Source organism: Mytilus trossulus, chromosome 6 (assembly GCF_036588685.1).
Source record: "Mytilus trossulus isolate FHL-02 chromosome 6, PNRI_Mtr1.1.1.hap1, whole genome shotgun sequence".
In the NCBI taxonomy this organism is placed as follows: domain Eukaryota; kingdom Metazoa; phylum Mollusca; class Bivalvia; order Mytilida; family Mytilidae; genus Mytilus; species Mytilus trossulus.
In genome coordinates, this window is record NC_086378.1 from 59,875,517 (window position 1) to 59,887,819 (window position 12,303).

Genomic DNA, 12,303 nt, shown 5'->3' on the forward strand with positions numbered 1-12,303 from the left:
GAGAAAAATATGCCTCTTTTATAATGGTTGAAGGAAGTGCAGGACTGATGATTTACAACAAAACTTATTACGAAAAACAAATATGACGGACATGAACATTTCGGAAACTTCTTTTTTTTTTAAATATTCATGAGGAAAAGTGATATCGGGTCGGTGACTGTTTATGACATAGAAATATACAGTCAATGTATTTTGACCGCTCAAATAGAACGAGTGCAGTATAAAAGCCAATAACAACTAGTAAGAAATCTAAGACAATGTGTGTCTTTCTCAAATTGTCTTATTGTAGAAAAAGGAGAACAAATATTTAGATATCATTGATTTTTAGAAAGGAAGTTCGTATGTTAATTAAGAATCGGTGCTCACCCATTACATTAAAAATTGAAAATGCCAGATATTCAAAAAATCGTATTGTACAGCTGATAAAGTTGAGGATGAGCCTCATTTTTTAATCGAATGCTCACATTATCAAAATGTGTGGGAAGAACTCTTTCAGCATATTCAGTCTAGCACATGTCAGAACTTTGAAAAGTTAGATAAATATGATAAATCTTCGATGTGAACACAAGAAAACTTTACTATTATAGGGGGGAAAATTATGATTATATTGTTAGTTCTTTTGAATTATGTAGTACATGATTTGATACTGACTGTTATTTGATATCAATGTGCTAGTTGTTATTTTTTCTATCATTTTGTTTTGGCTCCGATTGTTACTGAGGCTTATGGTGTAATAAAGATAATTATATCATATTACATGTATTACTATGATATTAGTATTTTAAAGTCTTAATGTTGACCCAATCATTATACTCCCGCTTCGCAAAAGTGGGAGTATACTGTCTTACCTCTGTCTGTCCGTCCTTTCAACCGTCCACTCGTCTGTCAGCCAGTCCGTCAGTTCGTCGTACCGTCCCATGGATATTTTCGTTGCATCTTTTTCATGAGCGACATAACAAGGATTTTTGAAAGGTTTATTGAGGTCGGCTCTATCGTGTGATACGTTTTCAGATTCATTACTCAACAAATTCCTGTTTACCGAACACTTTTCACATGACAGCCAAGTTGAAAATATTCGTCACATTTTTCGCAGGAACTACATTACAATGATTTTTCAAGGTTAATATAAGTCAGCTATACGGTGTGGGGCTTTTTCAGATTCACAATTCAACAACGAAGTATTTGTGCGGGAACATCATCAGTAGCACGCACCATCACTGGTTGTTCTTGATTTATATGCTGTTTATATATACCCTCTAATTTGGAAAATTAAATAATGTTTTTTGTTCTATTCCATATACATATTTCGAATTGAGTGTATAGAAAGTATTCGAACTACCTCAGCCTTATGTTATATATACGGAATTATTTCTTCAAATATATTATTACATATCTTAACGTAATAATTCAGACAGACAAGTTTTATTTTACCCTGATACCCTAATACTTGACTTGATAAGTGTCGGACTTATGGGTTGTCGGAGTATTGGGCTGTCGGAGCAATGGGTTGTCGGACTATTGGGTTGTCGGACTAATGGGTTGTCGGACCAATGGGCTGTCGGACTAATGGGCCGTCGGAATAATGGCGTGTAACCAATTTTCAGTACACCCATGCTATATTTTTTTTATTTCTAATGGAAATTTCAGTTGTAATGGTTTAAATAAAAGCTTGTCTATCCTGTTATGTCTATCGTGTTACATTGTACTATGGTTGCTATGGTTACAGTAACAGGATAGAAAATTGTAGACAAAAACGTCGTTAATTTTTTTATCTTAACATATACAATGTAGGTGCAAAACGAATGAAATGTTTCATTGTTTGAACTCATCTTGTCAAGGTTGTAAAGTCTTAATCTTCCCCATTTGCAGGTGCAATACTGATATCGATAACAGGATAGACAAAAAGGTAACAGGATAGACAAAAAGGTAACAGAATAGACAAAAAAGGTAACAGGATAGACTTTTATATAGACTATAGTGATATATCAGAAACGTACGTTCCTGTTACCAATGAAATAAAGAGTGAAGTAAACTAACCTATGATGGATTTACTTGATGTTGGGTTTATTTAAAAGGGTGAAAAAATGCCGAACAATATAAATTGCTATCTTAGACTTGCATTACTGGTGGTAATTTTTACAACTTTTGACAACCAATTATTGGAGGCATTTTTAAGGGTCACAGTACGGCCTTCAACAAAGAGCAAAGGCCAAAACGCAAATTTAGCTTTAAAAGGCCCCCAAATAAAATTGAAGACCGTACGGTTACCTATAGTTGTTAATATCTGTGTCATTTTGGTCTCTTGTGGAGAGTTGTTTTATTCATCTCAAAGTCACAGTGAGGCATTCCACATGGAGCAAAATAAAACTCTCATCTTACTTCAAGTTTAAAGGAATACGATACAGTTGAAGGGGACGTCATGACGTTACTAAAGTTAAAAAAATTGTGCACGACGTAAAGATGCGATATACCGGGAAAAGATGCATTTATCGAGTTATTTAAATCATTACCTTGAAAACGAAGACATGGACTCCTTTTTTAAAATGCATTTCAGAATTCTAAACTATAGCCATTTTTTTATTTTAAATCTTAGGCATTTTTTAGTTTCCTAATCTATGGCGGATTTCTAGTTTTCAAATATATGTCAGATTTTCCGCAAAGGTCGAACCAGTCAGTACATAGATGACAAATGATTTCGAAGTCGAAATGTGCAAAGGTAGTGAAAGAGTTGCCTTTTAGTCAAAACCAGTAAAAGAAAAACGGATTACGATTACATGTACTACTAGGAAGCATATCCATAACCGTGCATGCAATAACGTATTAGATTTTAGCGAGAGAAATGTATGTACATGTACTACTGAAAAATTATTACACCAGGGTTTTCGATATCTCAAATTAGTCAAAACCTTTACTAAATTTTATCATCGGTACAATGACATCATTCGTAAATATAACTCAACATGCAGGCAGCTTATAGTTTCGGGTATTTCACATCCAATCTATGGTAATATTCTTTACAAAGAAAAAAAATGTCAGTATTCACCTTCAAAGAAGGAATATAGTTACGATAGTTTTCAGGTCATTAAAGATGGCATATTTTAGCTTTAACCCATTGTATGCCAGAGGGCCGATTTTGGGCCGATCTGTACATAATACGTTCAGTGCCAGAGGGCCGATTTAAGGCCGATGTTATTTTAGCGACGTTACCAACGTCGTCAACAATACAGAACTGTGACGTCGATCTCCCGCCACCTAAGAGCGCACTTGCCGTTGTTAAATTGTTACTTTTAAAATTGTTACACGATGATGTCTGCTGTTTCTATATTTTGACTGTTTTATTTATTGTGTCTGTTTAGTTAACGCATCATTGTATATATAACGGAATTTGATGATAGTTATCAAAAGTACCAGGATTATAATTTTATACGCCAGACGCGCGTTTCGTCTACATAAGACTCATCAGTAACGCTCAGATCAAAATAGTCAAAAAGCCAAACAAATACAAAGTTGAAGAGCATTGAGGACCCAAAAATCCAAAAAAGTTTTGCCAAATACGGCTAAGGTAATCTACTCCTGGGGTAAGAAAATCCTTAGTTTTTCGAAAAATTCAAAGTTTTATAAACAGAAAATTTATAATATGACCATATAATTGATATGCATGTCAACACCGAAGTGCTGACTACTGGGCTGGTGATACCCTCGGGGACGAAACGTCCACCAGCAGTGGCATCGACCCAGTGGTGTAAATAGTTATCAAAAGTACCAGGATTATAATTTTATACGCCAGACGCGCGTTTCTATATTGAGACTGTCATCAAAGTGAGAGGGTTAGCGCTATAAAACCAGGTTTGATCCACCATTTTCTACAATTGAAAATGCCTGTACCAAGTCAGGAATATGACCGTTCTTGTCCATTCGTTTTGTCATTTGATTTTGCCATGTGATTATTGACTCTCCGAATTGATTTTTCTCTAAGTTCAGTATTTTTGTGATTTTACTTTTTGCATTTCAAAAATTGCGTATGGCTATTTTTTATTCATATTTTATTTGTTTGTCGCTAAAATTAGCTCACAATTTCTCACTTTTCAATGAAGACTTGTGGGTGATCCCGCTGGATGTGGTTTTGTCTTTTCGGCACATTCTACATTTCCATTTAATATCCTATTGTTTAGAAACATGCCTGGAGTATTTGCAAGAAGCAGGACCTGCTAACACTTCCGAAGCACCTGAGGTCGCCCCAGTTGTTATGTCCGTTTTTCTCGTTTGTTTTGTAGATACATGTACAATGCTGAATGCCCTTGAATGTGTGTTTAATCTGTTCCCGTGTTTGTTTTTTGTCTATCGATACTATGCAGTCCATTTGTTTCTTTTACCTGCATAAGATTATTTACGATTCAAATGTGCAATAATTTTGGTGGGTTTTTTTTCTTTCTTTCTCTTGCACATAGTACAGACAGATTCTGTTTTTGTTTTGGATTTTCTTTAAGAAATTGTGTGTGGGTATGGAAAAGAGGGGGGATTGAGGCAGGGTAGGTTATTATTATATACATAACAAATAATTAAATAGATTTCACAATTTTATATATATTGATTATTCGTCCACGCATACATGATTATGTTTGCATTTTTTATGCAGTCCATTCCCACATCTAACACAAACAGTTCTCGTTCTCTTTCTCCCATCCCACCCGTTTCTGTCTGAACAACCGCTACAATCTTTTTCCTTTCCGTTTGGGATCTTACGGAGTCGTATGCGCGCATTGTTGGTTCACGATTAGGGGTCTTTGCTGACGCGATAAAAGATGCTCTTGTGCAAGATCCTCAATTATACTTTGCAAAAATGATAGCCTAGAGAGACGTGGTGCATCAGTATTTTGTTTATAAAGTAAATAAGCATTTGTTACCATTCTTTGTTGTAAATTGAATATAACTTTTTCCCATACTTTCGTAGTCTTTCTGTCATCTACATATGCGCTGACAACTGGTCAGCTAGATCTACTCCTCCCATTTTTGTGTTATAATGTTCAATCAATTTTAGTTTCCCGTTATCATTAAGTTCGGCTTTACATGCTGTGGTTAACAGACGGACAGGTTTCCTACGCCCAGCCTCCTTATACACACATAGCAATCACTGTCCTTGTCTTAAAAATTTGGCTTCATTTTCATTAATTGTCGGGTTTTTTATAGAGCTCGGCATGGCACGATTTTTACGTAGAGTTCCAGTCATAAATGTCCCTTTCCGCAGTAGTTCTTTTGCTAAATCAATTGACGTGAAAAAGCTGTCTGTGACAACGTGGTAGTATTTATTAAAAAAAACTGCACGAGGCTAAAAGTGAATTTACTACGTAACTTCCCTGTAACATTCCGGCAGGGGTTGGGTCATAACGCTTTCCTTTATATACATTAAGATGAACAATGTATCCCGTTATTGATTCAGCAAGCACCCATAATTTAACACCGAATTTCGCTGCCTTTGAGGGTATATATTGAATCATTATTGACCTGCCCCGTGTTCCTATCAAACTTTTTTCTATGCTTAAGGATTGATTTGGTGTATAATATTGTTTAGATTTTGCATTAAACAAATCTACGAAGCATTGAAATTTTCCGGTCGGGATATACTGCGGATCACCACGGTTAGGAATCATAGCATTGTTAGTTATATGAAAAAACTTCAAAATCAATTGGAACCGGTTCCTTAAAAACATGTCTCTAAACCATTTTGTTGATTGGCTAGCAAACTTTGTATTTCAATATTCGGTTATAACCGGTTTCTTAATGATACCCATATTGAGAATAACCGCTTAAAACGCTTTAGATCTCTCAATGTTAAAACCCCAACTTTGAACCAGTCATGCAGGCGCGAGAATCGTTGAATTCTGTCTTTACTAGCAATATAGTCTGCTGCATACCTGCAAAGAAATAGGTTTTATAAGTTTTTCATAGAAAGTAACTTTTTCAATTGAAACTGTTTGTTTTTATAGAAGCAAGCGGTTATATTTTTTTTCACGAAAATGTACCTTTTCTCCACGAAAAAAAAGAGCTAGCGCAAAGATAGCTTTTTAATGGTTTGAAGAGTAATAAGGCAACACATCGATCATTAAGGGGTTCATTGTCTTTTAACTTCTGACTTTTATAAATAAAATGCAAAGTAACTTTTATAAAAAAAAAAAGCAAATACGCTGCTCAAATGTTCGACAAATGACCGGTATTAAATTATGAAAATGTTCTATATTTATCAACTCCTTGGTGCTAGATGTATACATAAAGAATGGATCTATAAAATATGTACATAATAGTTGGTTTCTGTAACTATTTGTCTCAGGAAATCCATTGTCATAAACAGGAAAATATAAGTTATAGGTCTTGAATTCCTTGGAGGAGCGTCTTGAAGTCCAACATTCTCTGCAAAGTTCTGTTGCATTTCATCTATTTCTGGTGGGTAGGTTGGTTCGGCATATTTTCATCTTCGCTACTCTCCGATTCTGTGATCTCTTGCGCTAGATCAACATCTGAATCTGTGTCACTTTCAATATCGGAAACTTCGGATTCTTCGGAAATGTCTGACATTTTGGAAACTCAATGCCAATAGTTCCAAAAATGACGTCATTCTTTTTTTTTTATTTGTGACGTCACTTTAACGTAGAAAAAAAATCAAGCACTTTTCGAAATATTATGAAAAAAGGGGGAGGGGGTCATTGTGTCTTTTTTTTTCTTTTTCAGAACCTTCAGCCGATAATTATTGTTTTCAATATTGCCTTCACTTATACATCTAGAGCCGGTGTTATATAGCCATTCTTCCCCCATGCCAGTTTTTCCCCCGGGGGAAAGACTGGCATGAGCCAATATTTCCCCCGTGGAAAGTTTGGATCATTGCCATTCTTCCCCCGCGGAAAATTGACAATACGTATACATATAGTCACTTTTCCCCCATGCCAATCTTTCCCCCTATATTATAGATATCACTGTAGATATATACACGTCTGAAAATTAACCCGAACAGTGTTAGAAATAGGTTTATAGATACAAATTTTTAGTTCTTTTACATAAACAAAAGTCTGTCTGCAGGTTTATCAGTCTATCTATGTTTCAACTAATCTGTCTTTCTTTGTGTCCCCTAGTCTTTATACATTCTCAACTGCATGTCTGTCTGTATGTCGACAAGTCTGTCTACATATTCAACAGTCTGTTCAAATGTTTACCAGTCTGTCTACATATTCAACCGTCTGTTCAAATGTTTACCAGTCTGTCTACATATTCAACCGTCTGTTCAAATGTTTACCAGTCTGTCTACATATTCAACCGTCTGTTCACATGTTTACCAGTCTTTCTACATATTCACCCGTCTGTTCACATGTTTACCAGTCTTTCTACATATTCAACCGTCTGTTCAAATGTTTACCAGTCTGTCTACATATTCAACCGTCTGTTCAAATGTTTACCAGTCTGTCTACATATTCAACCGTCTGTTCACATGTTTACCAGTCTTTCTACATATTCATCCGTCTGTTCACATGTTCACCAGTCTGTCTATGCTCACTAGTCCGTCTATATTTTCACTAGCTTTGAAATAAGTTTCAGTAACTGCGAGTACTTTTATTTCGGTGTTTTGTTTCTAGTGTTTTTATGTAAGTGATTATTGTGCAACGTATCAACATTTTTAGTGAAGCCAATTTCAACTGATATTTATTTCTTGCGGTGTGCTGTCCTAGGTTGGGTTCATTGGGGAGGGTTGAGTTTATGGTCATCACATTGTTTATGCACCAATGCCCATTCGAAAGCCAGGAACATGTAGTACCGGTTACAGTGGTTGTTGTTGGTTCATGTCGTTTGAGTTTGGGTTTTTTGTAAATTATTTTGTAATCAATAAGCCTGTTAGTTTTGTTTGTTTTGTTCCCTTATTTGTATGGTCGGAGCATTTTATAGCCGACTATATATGGGTTTTTTTTCTTTTGGAGGCCGTACGGTGGCCTTTTATTACTTACTACCAGGTCCGTGTAACTCCGGTGGATATTTCTATCATAAGTGCTAGATCGTGGTCGACCCTATATATACACCTTTAGGGCAGGTGGAATATTTTTGTAGATCTTGTACAGCGAGTCACAATAATAGAGGTAGTTCCTGTACTTCCGATCCAAGTTTCCACTGCACGTCTCCCATGCTGGTTGGAGAGGGGGTTCATATCTCACTAGGTTTGATGAAATTTCACACTTATCGGACTTCTTCTCCTGAATGAAAGCTTAAAGGCGATGAGTATTTTTTCTCTATCCATGCCTTTGATGGGTACTTTTACCTTGTGGTACAAAAATGATTTATCATGTAAAGTCAAAATCTTCAAACTGATCAGAAGTGGTTGTATTCAGTAGGTCAATGATACCAAGGGTTCACGATTGAGAATGGATGTGATCACTGCATCAGAATGTGCTTCGTGTGTATGTATACATGTTGTATATAAATGCATATCAATTTATATTAATACGATGAAGCTTTGGTACCGCTAAACTAATCAAAAAAGATAATATTCTTTTTTCAGGATAAAAATTCTAACTGACGTCGCCGACGTTATAAGTTTATAAAGGGGAAAAAATAGCTTATCATGCCGCAAAGGGGAAAAATTGGCCTGATCCTCGTTTTCCCCCTATAACGTTGAGGGGGAAAAGTTGGATCATGCCAATTTTTCCGCGGGGAAATATTGGATCGATCCAGTTTTTCCCCCCGGAAAAATTGGCATGGGGGAAGAATGGCTATAGGACACCGGCAAAACAGTTTATTTTTTTAGCGACGCTAGAAAAATAGCGCGGTCTGTCTGATAAAAACTCAACTTGATACTCAAATTTCGACAGAGTCTCAGAGTGTGCTCATTCATGAGCTTATAAGTACCCCCTTTTATCTACGGGTAGGTACAAAGATCTATTTTATTCCTAGCATAACAAAACATACATTTTTTTATTTTCTTACATGTGTAACATTCCAAGCACAAGATTTACCGCTATCGCTTCATGACATGAAATTATTTTATTACTCTCAGCCTTGGTTTCCATCGTCCGTCTGTCCAAATTATGTATCCACATCTTCGCTGTAAGTAACAATTTTACTTTTTTTCCCGGAGGCTAGGGGTTGTTTGAGGTCAAATGCAGGACGGGGTTTCTTCGCGAAAATATCAAGTATGAGCAACTGTTAAAATTAAACAGCCGGAACACAAAAGGGGTACACAATTAATGACTAGTCTATTTTAATTCGGAAAAAACATTGCGCACACCAGCGTGCCGAAAGACAATGCCGAGATCGAAATTTTGCATAAAAAATATTTAGGATCCATAATTTGATCCAAATTTCCCATCTTGAAAATTGAATGATTGCTTCATAAACGCTAAATGAAATTTAATGAAATATTTAAAGAAAATCATCTTTTACATGATGAAATGTATGCATCACCTATTTGAGACTTTGATCTTTTAGAACAACGAACAGAATATTAAAACCTAGGCTACTTGAGAACCACGATGAGACTCAGACTCTCAGCACTGGCTATGCTACACATTTATAGAGACAAGCTGAACTTTTCGTTGTAAATATTCTGAGTTGTTAGTTTTTGTAAATATATTATGAAATATCAAGAAACTCTATTTTCTTAGACCTCGGCGTTTTATAGTCTTAAGTATTTCTGGTAAAACAATATTTTGTACCGGGTGGACCTATGAGCAAAGTTTTCTTTGCTTGATAATATTTAACATAGCGTAAGACGGGTGGCAAAAGGGTTTTGTAATGTGTATGGTGGCCGTGCCGTATATTTTCAAAATATCTGATGTTTGCATTTTATATATCAAATTGAATACATTTTTCAGAAGGTATTATAGTTTTCCCCTCGTTTACATCCTTCTACATGTTCTGCATAATTTGCATTGCATCACAATTTCAAATATAGCGGCTAGACTTGTTTGGTTTTTTTATTGACTGTAGATTTATAATAAATTATATCCTGTTATTAATTTTGATTTATGTTTCTAATAGTTATTGGAGAAACATTTATTTATATATGTTATATAAATATTAATTTTAACAAGTAACAATATTGTATTAGTTCGGAAAAATCCCATATCACATGCTGTAAACCATCATTCATTTCTCAATACAACTTTCTTCTATTGTTTACGTCACAGAGACTCTTTTACCTTCACAACGACGTCCAAAACAAGCCTTGGCACTGAACGTAGAATATAGAAATTCACTTATAGGGCGTTATAACGCAAAGGTTTATGTTTGCGTTAAACGCAAAATGTTTGCGTTATAACGCAAACGCAAAGGTTTGCGTTATAACGCAAAGGTTTGCGTTGTAACGTTAACGCAAACATAGGAAAAAAAAAAAAAAAATATGTGTGGCGCTAATACGCTTCCGTACTTTGCTTCGGAATTAAAACTTTTATTTTTATACCAGTTGTTGGCACGATACGGGTTATGTTCTTCTCATATATTTTATGATGCCGACATTATGTTATAAAACACACACGTTATAGCATCTGTCTTCTTATTTCCTTCGTACAGCCTTCAAACAACGCTAAGTGTTCAAACCGTAATGCAAGATCAAAATTACTTAAGGTCTAAATAGGTCGTCTACGTATGCATGGTTTTTTTCCGACGTGGTCGGTATAGTTTCGGTTTGTGCCCTTTGAACTTAAAGACGCTTACCTATGGCAACAGAATACGCATGCTCGAAAATCCTTTCTGTGATTGGACAAAATGCTGTAATGGTGGGTGATTTGGTTGTGTTTGAAAAAACTCGTTAATTATATCGTGATGGAAAGCAAGTGAAAAACTATAATTCTAACATGACGTCCTTCAAACGCTTTGAGTACACACGTACACCCGTGGTAAAATATGAATATATTGTTAGGGCTGTTCCGATTGTACTACAACGTTATATATGTGTTTTTATGAATGAGCTACCCGACGTCATAAAAGAATGACGTCAGAATATAAGCATTTTACGGGAAAATACACGCTTGTGAAACCGAAAATCATCACATCAGGAAAAGTAAACAAATGATGTTAAACATGTTATATTAGTCATTATGAGACATATAAGTACAATAATTATTATTTCGATTCATCCAATCAGGGAGTTTATGTGGACCAAATTTTATAAGACTGTAAATATTACAATTTTTTTTATAATTTTGATAAATCTACAGCAGAAAATGACGTTTTTTTCTCATGAGCATTCGATAAATATGAGTTATTTCTGAATAAAAAATGCGTTAATTTTAAAGATACAGTAACTTATAAAATACTGAAATTACAAATTGTTTAACAAAAAACACTTTGTGTTTACCTTTTAAAACAAAAAAGTTAAGTCTTTCTTTCGAAAGAGAAAATACGGCCACAAATCCGAGTTTTGAGCAAATATACAAAGTTTCGACCTCATTTAACTCAAAAAGTAGCACATGAAGGTATATTTTTATTACATAGGCCTACATGTTTTTGATTTAATCAGGCCAAAAATAGCTTATATGGAAATTTTCATCAAACTGTTAATACGGGATCAAAACTGTATCGTATATACCCTTAATATTCAGTACCATGCCGGGGGAGTACGACCAACAAAGAGAATGAAATACACCAAACTGAAGCAGCGCCTTCGGCAACTTAATGTTCCACTTCAGAATGGTGATGTTACTGTATTTCAGTTTGCTGACACTGCCTCCTATTTGTTACATTTGAACTTAATTTGTGGCAATTTTATGATATTTTGTGCTTATGTATTATGTATCATGCTTTGTGTTTGAACCTTCTACAATATGTGTGCCTTATTTCATCAATTGTTTTCTAAAATGCTTGATTGAAACTCATTATCCTACATTAATGAATTAATTAAAGAAATGAGTAGTGCTTGATATCTGACATTTTATGACTTTACATTATATTTTATGTTTGATAATATTTCATATTAATATGTGCAAAATAAAATATTTAATTTAATTTATATTTTTTTTTTTTTTTTATATTTTACAAGAAAAATTATTAGTTACCTGTAATAACCTACTGTACATTATAAAACAGATTAATCACAATCAAAACAATTCCCGATTTGTCCCACAATTAAACTTCCCAATTGTCCCACAATTAAACTTCCCAATTGACCCACAAACATCTTCCCGATTGTCCCACAAAATTTCACTGCCTTTTTACCTGTGTAGCGGGGTTGCTTCCCCTTAGTACAGGTAGAACAAATATAGCCAGTTTTAATCAACTGAGCTAGGGAATCGATTCTTTGGCTCAGTGGGTTAAAGCACTGACTGTCACCCA